General features: G+C 46.0%; 1 protein-coding gene across 4 annotated transcripts in view; it reads right to left on the reverse strand.

Annotated features, from left to right (window-relative positions):
* The window catches only part of PITPNM3 (PITPNM family member 3), a 6,156,742-nt gene that overhangs the window by 5,907,650 nt on the left and 224,561 nt on the right, over positions 1–24,531 (reverse strand). For 3 of the 4 annotated variants that reach the window (XM_069615040.1, XM_069615037.1, XM_069615041.1), the window contains exon 2: positions 12,547–12,677. The exons of the other annotated variant lie outside the window; for it this stretch is intronic. The gene's annotated coding sequence lies outside the window, so the exon portion shown is untranslated. The remainder of the gene's footprint in view (positions 1–12,546; positions 12,678–24,531) is intronic. 4 annotated transcript variants of the gene reach the window in all.

Genomic DNA, 24,531 nt, shown 5'->3' on the forward strand with positions numbered 1-24,531 from the left:
TATCTTGATTGGTCTGGCTTGTCCAGCGGTTACCCTGTTCCAAGAAACTAGGCTGGCCTTCTGAACCTCTGCCCACCAGGTCAGAGTTCAGACTTCTGTCTTAACAAATTGGTGTACACCGGTGGGATGGGACTGAAGGTGTCCAGTGTTGCATACTAGTGAAGGCATTTTGAGTTATTCCTACCCAGGACACAGTGAATTGTTGTAGCATAACTGAAAAAGGCCATAGACCTATCTAACAAAATGGAAACAAGTACCTTCTTAACCTTAAATGCTTCTAAATCTGAAACATTAAGAAATATGTGTGCTGAGAGGGGTTTACCTGCTCAAGGCACAAATAGGGAAATGAGTCAAAGAATCATGGAATGACAAGAGTCACAAATTGGTGCCATAGCTCCTCAGGAAAGTGCAGAAGTTGGTGGGGCTGCTCTCACTGGCAGAACTGACAAGTCTGTCGCTGCACTTATCAATGGGACCCATGAGGATTTAGATGATGTGATGTCGAAGGTTTCCTCTGCCAGTGCTGGTGCTGAGGCCATGCTTGAATTCAAGAAGCAAGAACTGCTGTTTAGGCAGAAGGAGCTTGAATTTAACATGGCCAAGCTGAAGATAGAGCAGGCAGAAAAACAGAAGGACAGGGAACACCAGTTGGAACTGGCCAAGCTTCAAATTTCCAATGGATCTAAGGGTCCTGGACATGGGTCTGGATCCTCCTCTCATCCAAGGTTTCCTAAAGATCTGCTCAGTGTGTATGATGAAAAGAATGACATTATAGACTGGCTGAATACTTTTGAGTATGCATGTGAAGTTCAACAGGTTAACAATGCTGATAAGATTGCATGGTTACTTAGCAGACTGCCCCATTCTGGCTGCAGTGCCATTATGGAAATGTCAAAAGCTGAGAGAGCAGATTTTGCAATGTTGAAGCAAACTCTCATCTTAAAGTTTGGAAAGACTCCTGCCCAATACTTGAAGAGATTCACAGAGTACAAAAAGAAAGAAGGAGGTACTTGGGTGTCCTATGTAACTGAATCCTTAAAAAACTTGACTGGCTGGGTTGAAGGTTATAAGGCCTCCACCTTTGAGGGTATGATATGTCTTGTCATGCTTGAACATACTTGTGCATCTTGTTCCCCTGAGCTTAAGCAGCATTTGGCATAATCGAAGGAGATAGATCCTAAGAAGCTAGCCATAGCAGCAGATTTGTGGGTGTCACATAGAGTGTCCCATATGGACTAGACTCATCCTGGTAAGTAGGAGGGAGGGAAAAAGCTCAAAGATAAAGAGCGTGGGGGATCTGAAAAAACGACCTCCCAGAAGGGCCACAAAAAGAAGAATGAGGGTAAATCACAAGAGAACTAACAGGGTAGTGGAGGTTATCCTCCAAAACAGAACTCAGGTTACAGTAAGCCTCCCTATGTCACCAGACCCAGTGGATTTTGTGTGGTTTGTGGAGCAAGTGACCATTTCAAGGGGGATCCCAGATGTAAAGTCAAAACCTTGGGGGTCCACTCTGCTAATCTGGCCTTCTCCTATGAGGAAGAAGAGATTACAGGAGCATCCTTCTCCTCAGTTTCCTTCCCCAGTGGGATAGATTCTGAGGTAGTTTTAGTTGTTTCCCTCGGTGCCTGGGAGCCTAACGTCTAAGAGCCGTATGCTAAGATTCCAGACAATACCAAGCACTACTTTAAAGACAGTGTGTTGATCAATGGAGTAGATACTCCAGCTCTTAGGGATAGTGGGTGTAGTCGAACTGTAGTGGACTCTACCTTGGTAGACCCAGAGGAATTTGCTAGAACTCCTCTGTTACCCACTAAGTTGGCTGATGGCCCACCTCTCATTTTCCAGTAATACCTGTAAATCTTACTATAAATGTTACAGCAGTCAGGATTCCAGTGAGCATACAGCGGGGTGTCCCAGGAAAGGTCTTGCTGGGAAATGATCTCAGAGCTTTAGGGCTTGTGGGAGATACAGCTGAAAGATCCTGCACAAGGTCTCAAACAAGGGCAGCACTCGCCAATACCACTGCAGTGCCCAAGCCAAAGGGGAAACCCAAGGCTAAAGGCGTCAGAAAAACCAAAAGAGGGAAAGGGAATATTCCACCTAACTCACCTACAACTAAGGTGGAGGTAGTTGGTCAAACACCAGAACCTGACTAGGTAGAGTTGTTGCCTGAAGTATTTGATCCAAATGACCATCCTGGACTAAAAGATTTGTTAGTAGTAGGTGTTCCGGACAGAGAAGAATTCAGTAAAGACCAACGTGAGTGCCCATCTCTGGAAGGCCTAAGAAGACAGGCCTGTGCCCAGCTTGAGGGTGAACCTCCTGGGACAGATAGGATTTATTGGGAAGGTGTGCTGCTGTACAGTGAGCCTACAGAGTGTACAGAAGTAGACCATAGGAGGTTGGTGGTTCACCTTGCTGTAAGACCCTTCCTCCTGCTGCTGGCGCATGAAGTACCCCTTGCTGGTCACCTTGAAACCAAGAGAACCAAGCAAAGGTTATCCATGCACGTCTACTGGCCCAAGATGGGGGTGCAAGTAGAAAGTCACTGCAGGAGTTGTGCCACCTGCCACTTATCTGGTAAGAGTGGCTCAACAATCCAAGCTCCATTAGTACCACTCCCAGTTGTGGGTGTACCATTTGAGAGGGTAGGGATTGACATTGTTGGTCCCCTTTGACCCCAAACATCCTCAGGCAAAAGGTTTATCATGGTGCTGGTCGAACATGCCACGAGGTATCCTCAGGCCATCCCATTGAAAACTGACTGCCAAGTCAGTTGCAAAAGCTTTACTTGGCATCTTTACTAGGGTTGGCTTCTCTAGAGAAGTTTTGTCTGATAGGGGCAGCAACTTTATGTCAAATTATATGCAGGCCATGTGGAAGGAATGTGGTGTCACCTATAAATGTTCATCTGCATACCACCTACAAACCAATGGTCTCGTTGAAAGGTTTAACAGGACCTTGAAAAGTATGATTGGGGCTCTGGAAGAACCCCAAAGAAGAACATGGGATATTCTGCTAACATGCTTACTGTTTGCCTAAGGAGAAGTACCACAAGAGGGTGTTGGCTTCAGCCCCTTTGAACTTCTGTTTGGTCACCATGTAAGGGGACCCTTGGCCATAGTCTTGGAGGGATGGGAGATGCCCACTCCCCCTATTACTACCAACATAGTGGACTATGTTCTAGGGCTCAGAAAAAGGATGGTACCCCTGATGGGTCTGGCTAGTGAGAAGTTGAAGGCAGGGCAAGCACTAGTGAAACATTCGTATGACCAGAAGGCTTCCCTCATCACTTTCACACCTGGTCAGAAAGTCATGATCATGAATCCTATAAGGCCTAGAGCTTTGCAGGACAAATGGTCAGGCCCTTACACAGTGGTGGGGTCACTAGGTGAGGTCCACTATTTATTGGACCTTGGAGGGGCTGGACAGGCTCCAAAAGTGTTCCATGTGAATAGACTGAAGGCTTTCATTCCAAGAGTTGAAATCGCTGCACTGCTACGGGCTTCAGATGTTGAGGAAGAGGAGTCAGAACCTCTCCCTGACCTGTTCCTAGGCAATCCTTCAGACAGCTCCATTGAGGGTGTCTAAGTGGCTCCTCACCTGACTTCTCATCATCAAGCAGAGGTGAAAAGTTTGCTTAGGCAGTTTTCCCCCTTGTTCTCGCAGTCCCCTGGTTTGACATCTTGGTGCAAACATGACATTGACACAGGAGACAGCGTACCTACCAAAAGTAGGGGATACAAAATGTCAGACAAAGTAAGGTCTTACATTAAGACAGAGGTCAACAAAATGTTGGATCTTGGGGTGATTGAACCCTCTAGTAGTCCTTGGTCCAGCCCAGTGGTATTGGTTCCAAAAGCAGGTACTTCTGAGTTGAGGTTCTGTGTGGATTACAGGGCTCTGAATGTTGTCATAAAAGACATATGCACACCCCTTGCCTAGAACAGATTAGCTGGTCGATACTTCGGTGCCTCCAAATACCTCAGCACATTTGACCTCACTGCAGGCTATTGGCAAACAGCTCTTGCAGCGAAGACAGCTTTCTCAACACCAGAAGGTCTTTACCAGTTCAGGGTAATGCCTTTTGAGTTGAAGAATGCACCTGCCACTTTCCAGAGGCTTGTGAATCATGCGTTGAATGGGTTGGATGTATTCTGTCTTGCATATCTGGATGATATAGTAGTTTTCAGTGCCACCTGGGAAGACCATGTGAAACACCTTAGGGTTATGTTACAGGCTCTTCAGAAGGCCCACTTGACCATAAAGGCCAGTAAGTGCCAGATTGGACATGGATCAGTGGTCTACTTGAACATGAAGTAGGTGGAGGGAGGATACAGCCTCTACCCAGTAAAGTACAAGCAGTACAAGACTGGCCTACCCCTACTACTCAGACCCAATTGAGAGCCTTTTTAGGACTCACTGGGTACTACAGAAATGTCATGGCAGACTATGGCAACAAAGCTGCCCCTCTGACTGCTCTCACCACTCCAAAGAAACCCAAGAAGGTAACTTGGTCTGAAGAGTGTGAGAAGGCCTTCAATGGCTTTAAAGACTTCTTGTGCCAGGCCCCTGTTCTCAGGGCCCCTGATTACCAAAGAGGTTTTATTGTGCAGACAGATGTCTCTGACAATGGAATAGGAGCTGTAGTATCACAAGTAGATGAGAAGGGTAAGGAACACCCTATTGGCTTCATTAGTCACCAGTTTAAGGACAGAGAGCTCAGATGGTTCACAGTGGAGAAAGAATGTTTCGAAGGAAGCTGAGGCCCTACCTCTATGGGACCCACTTCACTGTGCAAACTGAACAAAAGCCCTTAAAGTGGCTAATGAACATGAAGGGAGAGAATACTAAGTTTGCTCAGGTGGTCCATAAGTCTGCAAGGCTTTGACTTCACTATTGAGCATAGGCCAGGTGTCCAACATAGCAATGCTGATGGGTTGTCCAGAATGTTTAACCGACCTGAACATGAGACTCATCCAGGGGTGGATTAAGTCCCCCTGTCCTTAGTCTGAGAGGGGCGAGTGTTAGGAAAGATTTCATTTTATATGTAATTTCCTCTCAAGTTGTACACCCCTAACTTTTTGCTGCTGTTTAAACACCTTAGTCTGACTTTGCCAGGGGAGCACTGCCTTCTGCTGCACTCCTCTGGGCTTTCGCTCATTTTTTATGGGGAAACTGACATGCCCTTAAGACAGTCAGTGCTGGGAGACTTTGTTTTCCTTAGTCCTTTTCCAATGTTGCAACTTTTCTGCAACATGTAACACGTGCACAATGTACCTTACAGTACAGTGCACTTGGGTCTCATAGTTAATTACAAAGACCCTAGATACTCTCATAGGACTTTTTGGAGATGTGCAGATGTTTTCATGGACAGGGCTGGTGGCAGCTTATCTTTTCATATAATTTGAACCCTTTCCTGCCATTTAAACTGCGTTAACCGTGGTTGGCACGAATAGGCGTCCTGGCTCCAAAATGGCCATGCCACGAGGTTCTTAGTCCTGTCCTTTGGCCATCTTGCCCCTTTGCCTTCCCCAGGTCGAGTCGACCCGGTCAGTCCTTATTTGGACATGCAGTTTCCCACGAAAACACCAAGCTTTCGCAGGCTTCTGCATGCCTTGTGTTTGTGCCTCCAGGATGTGGGCTGGGGTGTCTGTCCCCAATACACATCCTGGGTGCCAGAGAGTCTAGAGTGCTGTGAATGCCTGGGACCACTGTGGTCCGTGAATGGTCCATGTATGGAGTGTGTGTTTGTGAGCAGATCTCCCATTGGGTCCTCTCCAGTTTGGCGCAAAGGTAACTTTGGATAAGAGTAGGCCAAAAACACCCAAACCATGTTGATCTCCGGAGTTCTCACTGAACGAAGGATAGGATCCAAGTATCCTGAAACTAAGAAGCTGAGTCGAGGAACCGCTGGTGAACTGCTGGAAGGTTTGGCACCCTGAGCTCGCTGTCGTCCAGTAGGACCCCTCTGCATCTGGTCATCCAAGAAGGTCTGCGAAGATGCTTCGACCCACTAGAATAGTGGAACCAACTATTCTCAGCACCTTCAACAAAACCTGCAAGTAAGCCTTCACGGAAGTGTCCCTGGGCCAACCAGTGGGCTGACCAGCTTACACAGGATATTTGTTCTGTCTCTGCCGTCGTTTCGAGGAGGCCCTCAAAACTTGGTATACTGCTAGCTCTGTGTCCCCGGCACCCTCACACTGAATTTTGAACACTTGGCATTCTCAGGTCTGAAGTAAGACGAGTGCGCCAGGACCGGAGTAAAAGCGGTTACTGTGTTGCCCAGCCGAGGCAACAATCTTTGCAGGTGCGCTACATTTGTGACCTTCTTGCCCCTGAAGCCTGCTGCAGTGAAACTGGCCTGATCCATCCATCAGGAGCGGATAAATCGCCATTGTCCCGTTTGGGAATCATCGCTGTATCGCTGTAACTGAAAGCCGCAGAGACATCCTTTTTGTTGCATTTGAACCTGCAGCCGCAGTGGACTCAACTGGCAAAGTTTGGTCCAGAGTGCGCCTGGGTCCGGTGAGTTACCCTAACCTTAACCGGTGGCCCCTAGCACCTCCATCTGTTTTTATGCACGAGTGGCCCCTGGGGGGTCCCTCTCCTTCCCACTGCTAGTGCGACCTAGCGACCTATTCCCGAACCTTGGAATCACCTCTGCCTTCAAGTGGAGGCCCTCATCGAATAGTGGGAATCTATTTTTCATCGCCTCACCCACCTTCCTGAGTTGCTAGAGACCCTCGAAGAGACCTCGTTTTGGCCATTGGAACAACTGCATGCGCCTGCACTACATGTGCTATTGAGCATAAGGCTCCTCTCTTCTTAGGGTTTGGACTGCCTCGTAGTTAGGTTTGTGTTTGATGTTGAAGGGGACTAAAGACCAGCCCCAAATAGCTATACTATCTGTACTATCTATTTTCCTTCCCCTCTAGGTTTTGATTATATTTTGGGCCTTTAACCCTTTAGACCCCAATGGTCTTGAATATATTTGTATTGATTGTGTTGTGTTGGTTTAGTAGGATTGCTGTGATTCTTTTACTGTGTGTTGAGTTACAAAGGCCTTGTAATATATGTGTTTATATTTTTGATATATACACCTGTCTGGGAGTAATTTGTAAGTGTCCTTGCTCTGTGTGCTCATTGAGGTCTTTCAGTCCCCCTCACCCCTCTTGGGACTTAGTCTTGACCACCTGCCATAGCTACCTTGATTGGCCTGGCTTGTTCAGAGGTTACCCTGTTCCAAGAAACTAGGCTGGACTTCTGAACCTCTGCCCACCAGGTCAGAGTTCAGAAATCCATTTTAACATATATCTGGGGACCTCTCACTGATGGAAATCACTCAGAAGCTGAAGTTGATACTTGATGCTTAACTTTGAAGCCCGCTGGAAGAAGGAGAATTGCTGCTGCTGTCCTTCGCTAATCTGAAAGCTGTATGACTGTCAAGGAACTGATCCAAGAGAGGACCTGGCTAGGAGACCTCTTCCCAAGCTAAGAGGGATCATCGTGCACCAGCTAACCTTCGGCAAGGCTCTATGGAAGTCAGTCCTTGAAAGGCTACCGTCCGGAGACGTGGTCCGACGCGGAATCACGAAGCGAAGCACCCGGAAATTGAAGTCCATCACCGTCGACGATGAACCTCGTCGACCGGAACCGCAAGGCTCCCTTGCCTAAGACATTTGATTCAATTACTCCCTTGCTCATCACCGTCGACCGCTTTTGTCCTGCCGGAGAAAGTCAAGGTCATTGACGACCGAGAAGAATCTACCGGTGAGTTTCCCGCCACCCGAAGACCTCAGATGCACACTAAGCTACTGAAGCCAGCCGTGGTCACGTCCCGTTCGCCGACGCCAGACACCGACGACCCGACGCCCTTGCTGGGCCAAAGTTCTTCATTGACTCTGTGCGGCAATTAACTATCATTGTCGAGGTGCACCGCACGCCTCAGCTTGCAGGACGTTTTCAATCGATCGTCAATGAGCACTGCAAGAACCAAAGCTGCTGCCTCCGACGACAGTGTTCACCTCTTTCTTCACAGAATCTCGACGACCCGTGTCTCCTTCCTTAAAGGGAGTGCGCTCAAGAAGGGCCCGTGGACGACTCATCTAAGAACTCTACGAAACCAGGTACTTTGGGGTCGTGGAACCTTTTAGAAGGAATGAAGACTATATTGAGCATAATTGCACTGGGCTTGTCAAATATGCTTTATTTACAGGTTGCCCAGGTGGGGGATCCTCGCACAGAACTGTCTCATGTTAGTGGGATAGACTGTTCTGCCATTGCTTGATTTAACTTGCTTTCTTTCGGTGGTCTATCGTTGATTCATCTTATAATCTTATTTGAATGCTATTTGGGGCTGTTACCCCTGGATGCATTTCAAAGGAATCGATAGTTAAGAGTGGTACCACATAGACCTCTATATATTTGCCATTATAGTGTTGCCAGAGTGCAAAGTGTGTTACTGTGAATGTGTATATAGCTTTGAACCTTATTTAGATAAAGACTGTGTTTTCACTAACATAGTGTGTGGACATTCCTTTCTGGGTGCTTGGGGACTACACTATACCTAAGAACCAGCGCGCATCACCTCCTGAGAGCTAAGCCTTGATTGCTCGTCCATTGCTACCAACAATAGAGAATCTTGGCTGGGGTGTTCGGTACTTCAACTCTGCCATATAAAGAGCATGAGTACAGATAACCTCCCTTCAGTCTTTACAACCACACATTGCCCTTCCCTTCCTTCTGTGCTGCTTATGATGTGGTGTAACCTCCTTAGGTTCCAGGAAATATTCCTGCCTGGAACGTAGCCTATATGCTCAGGATGGATCAATTCATCTATTACTCTATTGAGCCTATTCGCTTATAGTGCTGTTACTGATTCAGTAGGGACAGAGGCCCATAGGAGCCACAATCCTCTGCTTTTTTGTTGGGTTTAGGGAATGGTATCATCACTCCTTCCCTCATAGTATCTGTGAGAATTCCTGCCTCAAATGCCTCATTGAATACTTTCATCAGGACCGGTGCTAGGCTGTCTGCGTATTCTTTGTAGTATTCAGTCAGCAAACCATCTGTGCCTGTAGCCTTGCCTGAGGGTAGCGTCCTTATTATAGCCGTCACTTCCTCTGTCGTTACGGGTTCATCTAGCATGTATGTTTTCTGTGCCTCAATGTGCGATAAGGTTATTAGATCTAATGCTTCTTGTAGTTCTTCGCTTAGCTCTCCCTCAGTGTCTCCATACAGCCCCCTATGATATTCGTAGAACACTTTGCTCACCCCTACCTGGGTGTTACTTATTCTGCCTTCTTCCATTTGGACTGAGTGTATTGGTGATTTTCTTTTGTTATTTTTATACAGCCATGCTAACAGCCTGCTTGGTTTGTCCCTTTGTGTGTGCATTTTTTCCACATATCTCGCGTAGCTGAGTTTGCCCATTCTTTCCCACTGGGCCATACACTCAAGTCTCAATTTAGCTTCAACCACTAGTTGGTCATGTCCTGCACTATTTATACCCTCTACTATCTAGTTCTTGCTCTATTCTGTTTAATTCGGGAATTGATGGTTTTACATACCCCCCTGCTTTGGATATCTTTTTTCCTCTACTCACCACCTTGTATGTCTCCATTACTACCCCCACTTATTTAACTCTGCCTTCATTAGTTTTGAAAAATTCCTCCATATATACTCTCAGATGCTTTTTAAATGCTGTGTCTAGTAGAGATTCACTCCTGAGTCTCCAGGTTGATATTGGGTGTCTGGGCGCAGTTATCACCCATTTCAATTCTAGTGGGGCCTGGTCAGAAAACACCCTTGCCTTGTATTCGGCTTCTTCAAATTCCCTCATGTGTTCTTCACCGGTAAATAGGTAATCAAGCCTTGTGTACACTTTGTGTGGCATGGAGTGGTGTGAGTAATCCCTAGCCTCTGGGTGTATGGTCCTGCATATATTTACCAAGTTAAAGGATTGTAGTAGGGTATTCAATACCTTGGTGGGTGGTGCCGGTCTTCCGAATTTGTCATCCGACCTGTCTATTTTGGGGTTCAGTGTGCAATTGAAGTTCCCATCTCTATAAGGTCTAACCTCGCACAGAGGAATCTGAAAAAAGTTGTGATGTCATGGTTCGGTGCATATGTGTTCCCTATGCTTACCGCTCTGTTTCCAGTGTCCCGTGTATTACCACTGTTCTACATTTGTCATCTGTTTTAATGTGCAGTATCTTCAGCTAGACCGTTGGGGCCACCCAAATGAGGACCCCCCTAGCGTATGCTGAGTATGTGGAACTCGCAACCTGGCTTCTGCATTTCTCTTGCCTTGGTTTATTTTGGTGCATTTTTTGCAGTAGGGCTACACCAATCTTATGTTGACACAGATATGTAATTTTCTATGTCTCTTCATGTAGTTATTGAGTCCCTGAACATTCCAGGTCATTACTCTAATTTTACCCTCCATTTTGTACTTGTTCCTTAGGACTATGAGGCTATCTCCCTATCCCTGTGTCTTTCCTATGTTTTGAAATGCTCTGTGTGTCTCTACCTCGGAATGCTTTCTCTGGCTTCCCTCCCTTTTCCCAAAACAACTCACCTCCCCTTTACACAATTGCCCCCCAACGAACTTAACTCGCCCAGCTCTGCTACGCATGCTCGGGCTACCCCACTTCTGCACCCTCCACTCCCAGTCTCCTAGTCTACTGACCAGGCGTTCGGTGTCCAACAGGTGGGTTCTTAACGCACCCTGTACTATATAGGTGGGGTAGTAGGAGCGTCCCTTTTCTTGGTGACTCTCCTACTCAGAAGACTGCTCTTCCTGCTCCTGTGCACTTGTTCTTATTCGGCTTCTCTTATGTATGTTTCCAGGTTTTGAGCCTTCTATTGTTCAGTGGCCATGGTTATATCAGGCACTAGTTTGGCCCCCATTGTAATTCTCCTGTCCCTAATCGGTCTCCAATCTTGTCCCTGGGGCTTTGTCCCAGCTGCAGCCCTAGCTGTGGTCAATCTTTGTCCGGTGTTGGTACTTTCATGCTGTCCATCCAGTCTTGCGCTTCCATTGGGTTATCAAAGAATAGGGCTTGCCCATTATGTAGTACCTTCAGTCTGGCCAGATAAGTTAACATGTACTTCATGCACACCTTCCTCAATCTCTCCTTTGTAGCAATAAACCGGGCTCTTTTCTTCTGTACTTGGAAGGTGTAGTCTGGGTATATCGCAGGTTTAGTGGAGGCCCTTTGTATTGTGCCCCCAGTTCTCGAGAATGCTAGAATCTTTTCTCTTTCTTTATAATTTAGGATCTTGGCTATGATGGGCCTAGGGGGCGCCCTGGGGGTGGTCTCCTGACTTAATATCGGTGTGCGCGCTCTACCGTGAAACCTTGTATAAGGTTGGCTGAACGTAGGGTAGTGGAGGGACACACACTTTCCGTTGAGATTTCACGATTTAATGAGTTAACTAGGTAGGTAAGTTTCTCCTGGGTGCACCCTATTGGCACTGTGCTACGAGTGCCTTTAAAGTATACAGAGAGATGTGGTCCCAAGTGGCGCAATGAGGGACAAACACGGGTACTCTCATGTGCAATGTAATTGCAAATTTTCAATGTTAGGAAGTTCCAGCAATTCACATTATTACCATCATACATAACTGTGATTGTAACTCACAAATTTAATTTTTTATTTTCACAAAAAAATATAGGAATGTTTCTTGCAACAAATATAGAAATGCTTCTTGTGTAGTTTCAGTTTCAATCAATATTATACACATAAGTACAATTACAACAACTATATCACATTATTCACATGAACAATGATACATCTTTGTGTGATGATCACATTCAATCCTGAGAAAAGTTGTTCATGATACATTAAGTCCATTCAAATATCTTGATAGGTGGCACGGTCACCTGATACTCAGTGCTGTTATTTGAGTGATCGCCTATCTTTAAACTACGCGTTTCGGGCTTTTGATGCCCTTCGTCAGGTTTAGATATTGGGACCTTTAGATGCTTTTTCTAAAAAATAAATGAAAATGGAATTCTATCAGTATTCATGTGAACCAAAGTGGTTAAGGTAAATCAAATGTGATATCAAGAGTAGCTCTAAGCACTAACCTTATAGGTAGTATAGCCTCAGGAAAAAAATGGTGGTTTCAAAACAAACATGCAGGGTTCCTCACTATTCAAAATAATCATGCACTTTTCTTCACTGTCGGGAAAAACATTATTTTACTCTTGTATTAAAAATAAATACAAATGATAAGACATTGGGTGTGAAGGGGGAGAGAGCGCTTAGTGTAGCGCTGGGTTTCCCTGTGAGACCCTAAGTATTCACAAGTCTTTAAATGGCTCCTAACAATGTTGAAGTCACACTCACCTATTCACATTCTGGTATTGGTGGTATTAAATATGTGTCAAATACTATCTTTGAGGTACGTGTAGAACTTGCTCCCTAAAAAATGTTTTATGAGGGGCATATTAGAATAAGAGAGGCTAACAGGCTCAAAACATACGACATAATTCTAGTAGTTTAATATTAATGTAAAGGTCCACTGTACCTTAAGCTCAGTCGTTTCTTTCACATATCTGTATTGTTACAATGCAATCGCGGAGAGGACAGCTCCCGTTGCGGTATGTTTTGGGCTAATGGAGTCCACGCTGGATTAGCGATCCGTATGACTCGTGTTGTCTGTATAAGAGAATAAACATGGTAATAGACTTTTTCAATACCTCTCTGTGTCTGATATTGTTGCATAGATATCCACTATTGCAATTCACTAACTCTAACAAAATGTTATTTCTCAATTTTCAATAACTTTCATTATACGCTGAACAATGTCTGATCTAAAATGAAAACTTCAATCTATACAGATGATCAGATCATTCATAATAGCTATTTCTAGATCACATAATTGCAATAGGGAATAGTTAGGTGTTATGCAACTGTTTAGGATGAATACATCATTCAATGTCTCTGCCAGTCATCTAAATCAAAGTGTGTCAAATCCGGATTAATCACAATTCAAAGATAACAGTTCAAATCCCAATCAATGTTCATCCCATGAGGATGCATCGTGTCCAATTTGTCAATCCAAAATATCTCTCTTTGAAGGAGCACCTTGTTTAGATTGCCACCCCTCCTTGGTAATGTTACATGTTCCAAGATTACAAACCTGATCTGGGCAACCGTATGTTTTAATTCGCAAAAATGCTGAGCTATTGGTGATCTTTGTGAGAAGTTGCAGATGTTTGATTTATGCTCTCCCCATCTTACTTTTGCTTTCCTTCCCATGAGACCTACGTAGTATAGCTCACACGGGAATTTCACTCCATATATCACATTCCTGGTATTGCACGTTGATGTGTGTTTCAATGGGATTATATGTCCTTTTTGTGGATGGTAGATAAAGTTACATTGAGTACATTGTTGCAGCTATTGCAATTATTGCATGGGATTGTTCCTCCAAAGATTTTCTTTTCCGATTTATTTGTGGCTAAAATCTGATTTGATCAGATGATCTCGGAGTGATTTGCTCTTGCTATAAGCAAATAGTGGTGGGGTCAGAAATAAGCTTGCTAAGGTAGGGTCTAATGCTAACATTTTCCAGTATTTTTTTTACAATCTTCTTCACTCTATTGCTCTGCTGGGAATACATTGTGACATACACCAGGTCATGTTTGCTTGTTTTCTCTTTTTGCTTCATAACTTCAGTTCTTGGTAGGTTTCTTACTGTTGTGACATGTTGCGGTACTGATTCTTTATCATTTCCTCTCTCTAGAAATTTGTTACTGAGTTCTTTGGCTTTTGACTCATATTCATCCTCTTCTGATATTATCCTCCTGTATCTCAGGAACTGACTTAATGGGATGTTCTCAATAGTTTTTCTGCGGATGCAAACTGGATGCCTGAAGCAAACTGTTTCGGTCTGTAGGTATGGTTAAAACTGTTGTTTCCAATTTATCGGATTTGACATATATCAAGACGTCTAAGAATTCTATTGTCGTCTTGCTCCATTTTCTTGTAAATTTGATTCTCGGTGCCAGCCTGTCCATGAACTAAAACAATTCTCCCAGTTCTTCATCATTGCCTTGCCAAATTCCGAACAGATCATCAATGTATCTTACTAGATACTTCAATTTGTTTTGCCATCTCGTATTGTTGATCACCTTAGTTTCTTCTAAATATGCCATATAGACATTCGCATAGCTGGGGCCATTGCTGCCTCCATTGATGTACCCCATGTCTGTACAAAATAGCGGTCATCAAATGCAAAGATGTTGTTATTCAAAACTATGCTCCAGAGTTTCAGAATTAGTAGTTTGTCTCCTTCGACTGTTTCTTTGGTATTCAACAATATCCATTCCATCGCCTCAAGGCCTGCCTGGTGAGTGATGTTCGTATATATAAGCTAGTGACATCCATGCTGAATAAGAGGTCTGTGTTTGCATTCAAAGTAACATTTTCCAATCTTCTTAATAAATGATTGGCAAACCTTGATGTATGTTGAGGTCTTGTGTGTCAGGGGTTGGATAATTCTGTCGATATATTGGGCTAATGGTTCCAGTAAACTGTTGTTGGCTGCTATAATGGGTCAACCCGGTGGTTCTTGTAGATTTGTATGGATCTTGGGCAGTATATATATCACTGGCATCATTGGATACAGGTTGGTGAGGAATGCTTTAGTTTTGTGTGAGATAATTTCATCAGATTCAGCTTCGTCTAATACCTTGTTGATGATTTCTCGAACTTGCTCTGTAGGATCATTAAACACTTCAAGATAGGTATCTTGATTGAGTTGTCTTTCGACTTCTGCTTTGTATTTAATGCTATCCAGAATGACTAGGGCTCCCCCTTTGCAGGTTTGATTATAATATCTCTTATACAGACAGCACGAGTCATACGGATTGCTAATCCGGCGTGGACTCCATTAGCCCAAAACATACCGCAGTGGGAGCTGTCCTCGCCGCAATCGCATTATAACAATACAGATATGTGAAACAAACGACTGAGCTTAAAGTACAGTGGAACTTTACATTAATATAAAACTAAATAATTATGTCGTATGATTTGAGCCTCTTAGCCTCTCTTCTAATATGCCCCTCATAAAAAAAAAATTTTAGGGAGCAAGTTCTACACGTACCTCAAAGACAGTATTTGACACATCTTTAATACCACGAACACCAGAATGTGAATAGGTGAGTGTGACTTCAACATTGTTAGGAGCCATTTAAAGACTTGTGAATAATTTGGGTCTCACAGGGGGACCCAGCGCTACACTAAGCGCCCTGTCCCCCTGGAGACCCAATGTCTTATTATTTGTATTTACTTTTAACACCAGAGCAAAATAATGTTTTTTCCGACAGTGAAGAAACTTGCACGATTATTTTGAATAGTGAAGAACCCTGCACGTTTGTTTTGAAACCACCATTGTTTTCCCTGAGGCTATAATACCTACAAGGTTAGTGCTTAGAGCTGCTCTTGATATCAAATTTTATTTACCTTAACAACCAAGGTTCACACGAATACTGATAGAATTCCATTTTCATTAATTTTTTCGAAAAAGCAGCTAAAGGTCCCAATATCTAAACCTGAAGAAGGGCATCAAAAGCCCGAAATGCATAGTTAAAAGATAGGCGATTACTCAAATAACAGCACTGAGTATCAGTTGACCCTGACACCTATCAACATATTTGGATGGACTTAATGTATCATGAAGAACTTTTCTCAGGATTTAATGTGATCATCACACAAAGATGTATCATTGTTCTTGTGAATAATGTGATATCGTTATTGTAACTGTTCTTATGATTATAATATTGATCGAAACTGAAGCTACACAAGAAGCATTTCTATATTTGTTTTAAGAAACACTCCTATATTTGTTTGTGAAAATGAAAAATTCAATTTGTGAGTTACAATCAGTTTTTTTAAAAAAAAACATTTTTATTGAATATTTAAACAAACAATACAAACCAAACTTGCAGTGTATACAATAACATTTCAATTGTTCATCATTCAATTGTGTTCACTGCTTCCCTTTTCCCACCCCCCATTCCGAGCCTACTTCTACTAATGTTCTATTCCTGCATCTTGTGATGGGGCATCCCTTTCCGTGGGATCGATGGGTCTTGCATTGACCCAAATAGTTTTGCTATCAGCAGTTTCCAGGCCAACAGGGTCTCAGTTTCCTCCTGCCTCCCAGCACTGCTAGCTTCTTGCCATACCATGGTTTCCGCCTCCGCCCATTTCTGCAGATCTTTCCACCATACCTCCAATCGTGGTTTGTGGCATGTCTTCCACCCCTTTGCAATTCTCCTCTTTGCAAGCGCATATGCCAGATCCTTCAGTTTGCTTACATGCCTAAGTTTCCGTGGCCTAGGGAACCCCCCTAACAGGCAGGCCCACACAGTATCCACCACAATCTTAGTACCCGTTTCTGCTAGTTTATGTGCAACCTCACCCCAGAAGTGCTCAATAACCGGGCATGACCAAAACATATGCACCATGCCCGCGTTCTCCTCATCACACTTAGGGCATGCCTGCCGTCCTGCCTTTTTGAACTTGGCTATCCTTTGGGTTGTCAGATACGCCCTATGTGTAATATACAATTGCATCTGTTTAAGTCTTGCGTTCCTCGACACTTTCTTGTGATACCCTTGGACTCGTTCCCACATCCCATCCTCCATCGGGATACCCACTTGCTCCTCCCTTTCTAGTCTCAATTGCACCACCTCCTTTCCCACTTTGGACATCATCATCTCGTACATTCTAGATATCTCGTGTCCCCCCTCTGCTATGTCATATATTATGTCTATAGTAGCATCTGGTTCTTCCTCAAGCACCAATTCGGACCACGTTCCCTTGATCCTTCGCACCAGTCAATGGTACGTGATATACTGGCCAGTGTGTAACCCAGTTTCTGCCCCCAAATCCCCAAAATCTGTTATGGTCCCCGCCTGCCAAATATCCCCCATTGTCGCTATACCAGCCGGCTCCCAGTGATTTCTGATTATCATCCTTAGCTGCTCTTCGCCACCCGCCAGTGCAACCAGTGGTACCTGAGGGGAGCACGGGCATGGGTTCCCCATCAGTTGACACGCCCTTCGCCACATCTTCCATCCTAGCACCACCATCTTTGGGCGCCCATCCATTACAGCCTGGGGCAACCACATAATCTCCTTCAGATAAAATGGGACACAGTCCGTCTGAACAGCCAGGTTTCGGAGGTTGCATCCTCTGAGAGCCCTTTGGCCACATATTGCAGCTGACTCGCAACATAGTAAACTTCATAATTATGCAATTTTATACCCCCCTTCTCATAAGAATTCTGTAGCTTCCAGAGGGACACTCTGTTTCGTGTACCATGCCACAGGAAGTCCCTACACATGCTGGCCAGTCTACTAAAGAACTACTTTGGTATCAAATACGGGATATTCCCGAAGTAGTGCAGGAGCCTAGGCAAGACCACCATCTTCAACATTGCGCTACGTCCCAACATTGCTAAGGGCAGTTTTACCCAGAACCGCATACAATTCTCAATTTTCGTAATAGCTTCTTCTGTATTGCGCTTATGCTCTTCCTCCACTGCATGGTATATATCTATTCCTAGGTAGCAAAATGTGCTAGCTGCCCATGGTACCTGTAGCACCGGTAACTGTTTCAGGGGGATCCCTTTATATCCACCCAATGGGAACATGCTAGACTTCTGAGGGTTCACTGTACACCAGACATTCCCGCATATCTTCCCATCACCTCCAAAACATATTGGAGGTTTTCCTCTGGGTATCGCAAATACAATAGAATGTCATCTGCATATAATGATATCAGGTGTGGTTCACCATCCACGGGATGCCTATCATGTCATATTGTTGCCTTAAATAAATCGCCAGGGGTTCCAGGGCCAATATGTAGAGCATAGGGGACCATGGACAGCCTTGTCTGGTTCCCCTACATAGTTTCCACCTTTCCGATACCACTGACCCTGTTTTAACCCTGGCCAGCGGTTCACTATATAACATTTTAGCCCACTGTAGATATCCTGGACCCATCCTGTAGCCAGCCAGGGACGCCAGCAACCATGGGCATTGGACCGAGTCAAAGGCCTTTATTGCGTCCAACGACACAATTGCTTGCCAATTCATCCTCACTTTCGTTTCCATATTCAATGACTCTATAGAGCCTTCTAAGATTACTGGATATGTTCCTGTTAGGGACATAGCCCGTCTGATCCGGGTGTATCAATTTGCCTATGACTTTCCTTAGTCTGTTTGCCAAAATGGCAGTCAGAATTTTACTGTCTTGATTCAACATCGACAGGGGTCTATAAGAACTGCAGCTATGCCTTGGCTTATTAGGTTTGGGAAGCGGTAATATAATCGCTTCTCTCAGTGACTCTGGTAGTATGCCTAGCTCATACGCCACATTCAACATGTCTAACAACGGGGGGAGCACGTGATCTTTAAATATTTTATAAAAACTCACTTGGGAGTCCATGAGCCTCCGGGGTCTTACTAGTTGGCAACTGTCTCACCACCTCTTCTAGCTCCTCCAAAGTAATCAGTGTGTCCATCTCCTCTCTTTCCTCAGCACTGATCTGCAGCAATCCTATGTCCTCCAGTGTTTCCTCTATCATCGCTTGATTATCCTCCCCATCATCCCCATATAGCAGCCCATAATAGTTTGCAAATAGTTTGCAAACTCCCTCTTGGGTATCCACCACCCTTCCGTCTTTCCTCGTTATCAATCTAATCGGGGCTCTAGGGGTTTCACTCTTATATAGCCATGCCAGAATCCTTCCTGGTTTATCTCCTCCCGCATGCTGCCTCTCTATATACTTTTTATAGATAAGGTTACACAATCTTTCCCAGTGCCCTGTGCACTTTTGCTGCAGTCTTAGTATCAGATCAATGTCTTGGTTGGTACTGTTTTCTCCTTAAGTGCCCTTTCCAGTTCTCCCTCGGCTTCCTGCAGGTCCGCCAGGATCCCTCTCTGCAATCCTTTAGATTTCGCTATAGCCACTTCTCTCATCACAACTTTGAAGGCCTCCCACAATGCGCCCGCTGAATCCACACTGCCCGTATTCGTCTCAAAGTAGCTAACTATCTCTTCCCTCATGTCCTCCCTAAAAAGGGGGTCTCTGAGCGTCTCTGCCCTGAGGCGCCACATCGGAATTCTTGCTCTCAGGGGACAACATTGCCATGTAAGGATCAGGGGCGAGTGGTCCGAGAGGACCCTTGCTTTATATTCGAATTGCGTGTTCTCTGTCAGTATCTCTGGAGTGACGAAGACATAGCCCAGCCTTCTGTGTAGTTGCTGTGGGGCAGAATAATGCGAGTATTGCCTCTCTTGAGGATGGTGTGCCCTCCATACATCTTCTAACCCAAAATCATTCAACAGCATCTGTAACGCCTTGGCCGATGGGGCAGGGCTATCCAATTTCCCATCTGACCTGTCCACCCTAGGGTTCAATACGCAATTAAAGTCCCCACCCCAAATCACCGCACTCCCCACACACATGCTAAGATTGTGACACGTTTTAAAATATGCCGCAGTATTTTGGTTCGGGGCATACGTGTTTACAATACTTATTTCCCTATTTTTCACCAATCCCCTCACCACGAGCATCCTCCCGTCCGTGGCGCCACCCAGATGATCACTCCCCTGGCATAAGCCGAATATGGCGAACCCACCACCGTTCCCTTCCATTTCCTCCTGATCATCTCTATCTTATCTCGCGTGAGGTGCGTCTCTTGCAAAAAGGCAATATCTATCTTCTGTCTCCGTAAGTATAGAATAACCTTATTTCTCTTCAGGTAACTACTAAGCCCCCTGACTTTCCAAGTGACTATTTTAAGATCCCCCATGGCATGTCAGAGTTCCTCACCCCCCCACCTATGCAGTCCAACTCCAGTTGCTTAACTCTTCTATGTAGGCTCGTACCACAACTTGAACTCCCCCTAACTATAAACACAACTAGCCCTCCCACCTACCTCCCTCCCACCTCCCTGCTCTTCCCCAACAACAGCCTCCCCAACTGTTGCCCAGCTCCATCCCTGGATCTCAGGCACACCCGCATCTAGCCCTTTCTGGCAAAAGCCTGTACTCGCGGCTCAGCAGGGTGAAGTCGTCCTAGTGGCTGCCTTACTACTAATTCCCAGGGGTAGGTTGCTTCCATCCTGTTGCTCCTGTTTCCAAATTTGCTACGCTTAGTGCTACCCAGCTCACTTGTGCATTTTATTCACTATATTCCAGTCCAACAAGGTCATAGAGTCCAAAGGCTACATAATACTGATCAAATGTCCCCAAGTGTCATACTAAGACTCCCCCCCGCTTATCCCCTCAGTGTTCATGATACAGTCTCCTCACTTATCGTGCTCCTGGCGATCTTGCTCCCCATCTCGCTCCGGACAGCCCTGCAAATCCAGCCATGACGCTGCTTCCTCTGGGGTATCAAAAAAGAGCGCTCTGCTTTTGTGCAAAACATTTAGCTTCGCAGGGTACAAAAGCATGTACTTGATACCAGCTGTACGCAGTCTCCTCTTGACCGCCACATAGCTATACAGCTGTCTTTGCACCAGCATAGTGTAGTCCGGGTATACCGTGATGTTGGTGGATGCTCTTTCTATCGTTCCGCCCTTACGAAAATACTCCAGGATCTTTTCCCTGTCTTTATAGTTCAGAATTCTATCACAATTATCGGCTGCGGTGGGGCCCCAGACTGTGGTTTCCTCATCAGGGCCCAATGTGCACGTTCAACCGTGAACCCTTGTGAGAGCTTGTCTGCCCCTATCTCTTGCAGGATCATATTCTCCACGTAGTCCGTGGGGTCTTGGCCCTCTTCTACCTCCGGCAGGCCAACCACCCGGATGTTGTTCCGTCTTGCCCTTCCTCCCGCTTCTTCCACTCGGTTTTCAAGGTTAGCAACCTACTGTTTTAGTATGTGGACCTCTTTCGCATTATTTGTGCTGACATCTGTGTTGGTCTTCACTGCGCTCTCCAGGCCACTTGTCCTTTCTGCCAGCGCCCTAACGTCTTGTCGCAGCAGGGTGACTTCGATTCCTACAGCATCTATTTTGTTCTCCAGGGCCGTCCGTAGATCCGCCATTGCTATACCGCGCTTAGTGCTCAGTTCTGTTATGGCTGCTAGGGACCTGATGGTTTTCTCCTTCTGGGGTACCATCCACGGAAGCCGCCACCACACTTTGTGCCGGGGTCGAGGGGGTCCGCTGTGCCTTTGCAGAGGTCTCCATTGTAGGTTATTTGCTCTTGGCCTCGCCCCTTTCACTGACATCATGCAATCCTTCCTACGTGTCTGGTTCCAGCTCTTTAGTGTTGTTGTGACTCCACCAGTTCAGTCAGGTGCTGGAGCTTCTTCCTCAATGGGCTGCGTTGTGTGGTGGCATATAAAGTTGCGTTTCGAGTGGGCTGTGTCCTCCCACGTCTCTCCTCTGACTACTGTAGTCAGTGTCCCATTAGTGTGTTTCTGGAGTCCAATAAGTACACCCTACTCGCCACTACCACAGTGTCTCAGACCTCTGTGGAGTTCGGTGCTATATGTCCACCTTAAAGGGAAGCTTTCCCGCAGCATCTGCATTTGGCCTGCTTGATTCCTTACTTCTTATATTGCTGTCATTCACCGACTGTCCAGGGCAAGCTGGGTTCTGATCCCTTCCTCTGTTTTACTGCTGGTATGCCACACGTTGCTGGGCCGCTCGTTCCGCTGTATCTTCTCACATCCCCACGGGTCCCCTCTGTCCCGGCCATGCCGCCATCTTGCCTTTGTTGTCTTCGTTGTCACCAGCCACAAGTTCTGCAACAAAGTACCAGATCTGTCGAGAGCCTGGGTCAATCAGCCAAGAAGCGCTCGCATGCTAGCACACCTTCTTCTATGCGCCTGGTCACGTCCGGATTTTTGGGGGATTTAATTGTGCCCTTGATGTGCTGCACACTCTCATTCATCGGCTATCATTTATTGTCTTTGTTATTCCCTCTTTGCCGTGTTGGGGGTGCAGCAGTTTCCAGTCTGCGGGGTTCACTGATGTGCAGCTGTGATCCACCCGCGTTGCGCCACGGACTCTCCCCCGGTCGTAGTCACGGGATACACTCATGAGGGGGATCTGTCCTCACACTGCGCCTTGTACGGCTCACTTCTTCGTGATCACTTGCCAGCCAGCTAGCCTACATCTGCCCTTTGCAGCGACAGTCTGCTAATGTACTACTCGCGGCTCCGTAGGGTCGTTTGTTCTGCTGGGGACCTTTTTATAGTCAGCACCGCATGCAATGTTCAAATATCTGCGGGTCGCACTGTCCCGGGAGCTCCCGCTCCGCACCTCGGGTTAGTTCGTTAACTTGTTCGCGGAGGCGGCCCTTTGTTCTGTGGGGCCCTAGCCGTCACTCCTTAATGCCGGCAGTGCTGCATTGCATTATTGCAGTATCCATTGTCTCCGTTCCTATGCGCCCTCGCTGCAGGTCCCGATTGTGTCAGATCGTTGGGGCTCTTCGTTCCACGTGATAGAGATTACCGTCCACTCGCACACAATGTGCCCCTCCAGTTCGCCGCGGCTCTCAGCTGCAGTTTCGGAGGGCTCCCAAACTTTGCAATAAAAGTATATGGCCCACTCTGATTTTTGTTGCCAACCTTGGTGAGGTTTCGTGCAGGGGGGAAAGTTACAGGGGGGGGGTCATAGACTGAATGGGAAAAAACTTTTTGCACGCCTATAGGCCGAATGGCTGGATGGATTTGCACCAAATCTGCGGCAGGAGCGGGGGCTTGGGTCAAAAAGCATGCTTTTGTGTTTGGTGGAAATCGGACCAGTACTTTTGTTGCAAAGGACTGAAATGTACATCCCAAAAAATGTGTGATATCTGGGTCTGCGCCGTGAACTCATTTCCCTTTTCGCTCGCGGAAAGAAGTGTCATTGGCTTGCGGTGCGGCGTGCTGTCGGAGAACTTTGGACACGGCCGGTGGTTGGCTGGAGGGAAGCGTGCTCTGAGTCAATATTTTTGGGCAAACGCCGCCATGGTGTATCGGAGCACAGTTCGCCGGTCGAAGGGTCTGCAAAATATACTGTACGCTATGTGTTGGCAACAAGAAAGGAGGGAGAGGTTGGGGAGTGAGAAGTGGTTCATATGACATATGTTAAAAGGTGGAAGAAAACAGAGCAGTGGCTGCAGTATTTGTGCGTATTGCACCAATTCGCGGGTACCTAGACAGGCGACTACATTGTGTCGTGATTGGAAGCAGCTATCATAAGATCCCAATAGCTTCTGCCGTGACTTGTTTGCAGCAACCGTTTCCAGTGGTGAGTGGTGGCAGGTGATTTTCAGAAGGGGAGTGAATTGCACATGACATAGGTTGAGTGGGAGTGCGGGTGGCTGTGCTCTGCAGATGGATAGCAGTAGTTGGGCACATGGTGGCATGCATGGGTGCATGAAGATGCGGTGGGTCTGTTGATGGATTAGACTATTGAGTGCATGGCAGAAGGCCATAGGGCATGCACTCAAGAGCCTAGGGCTTCAGCACACCCACCGCAGCAATGCATGCCTAACTCTGCGGATGGAGAAATCGTGCATACTTTTACTAAACTTAGTAGTGGACGTGCTGTGGAATGGCACGACACTTATACTGTAAATGTGTAACGGTACATTTGAAGTGTTGTACTGGAGTGACAGTGTTGGATGATGTCGGCTTCGATGCGATTGGTGGATGTGTGTGTGCCTATTTACGCGTAACCCAATAAGATAGTGCTGCAGAGAAGATAGTGCAAAGGGAAGAAGGACTGGTTCAGCTTTACAGGGGTGCGGTCCTCGCAGTACTTTGGGAGGTGCACGTGCCAGAATCTGCCCTTTGCACCATGTTGCGCAATTGACATGCACTGTGGGGATTAACCAATCAGGTACTGTGGTGTGGTTAACAGGAAGGGCCGGTGAAACTGCTGTACATTATACTCTGCATACTGAGGGTGGCTAACATGGCGAAACGCATTGTGTTGACTGTAGGTGATCCCTTTGTCATAGCTCTGCACAACTATGCCCTGGAAAGACACTTTGACAGCAATTTTGGTTTGGAAGGAGTGGCCGTATTGTGGAACGCTGTGTATGAGTGTAATTTCGCCAATATGCATTCACTTTGTGAGGACCTAGCCACTTTTCAAGCAGTAGGCAGCGTGCATATGGATTACCTGGCTTGCTTAGATTTGTTCTGTAGACTGAGGAGATTGCTGGATGTCGTGAAGACGCTTTTTCCCACCGCCAAGGTGCTTGTCTCATCCATAATACCACGAAGAGTATGGGCCACTGCTCATGGATGTTGTTCCGAGCCAGACGCAGGAAGGTGTCTCATCAACAGAAGCATATATACTTTTTTGTCCACTCGTGCAATGTTCTTTTGCAACAATGACATCATTAGTTGTGGAAATGCACAGTTTTTCCAAGAAAATTGCATTTTGTTGTCACCCATTGGCAATGCAGTTTTGTTTGCCCGTCTACAGGATGCAGCGAAGAGTTTACTGTACTAATGTGAGCACAAGAAAACACAAAAGCA

The sequence above is a fragment of the Ambystoma mexicanum genome, chromosome 9 (genome assembly GCF_040938575.1).
Source record: "Ambystoma mexicanum isolate Mex_15411 chromosome 9, UKY_AmexF1_1, whole genome shotgun sequence".
In the NCBI taxonomy this organism is placed as follows: Eukaryota; Metazoa; Chordata; class Amphibia; order Caudata; family Ambystomatidae; genus Ambystoma; species Ambystoma mexicanum.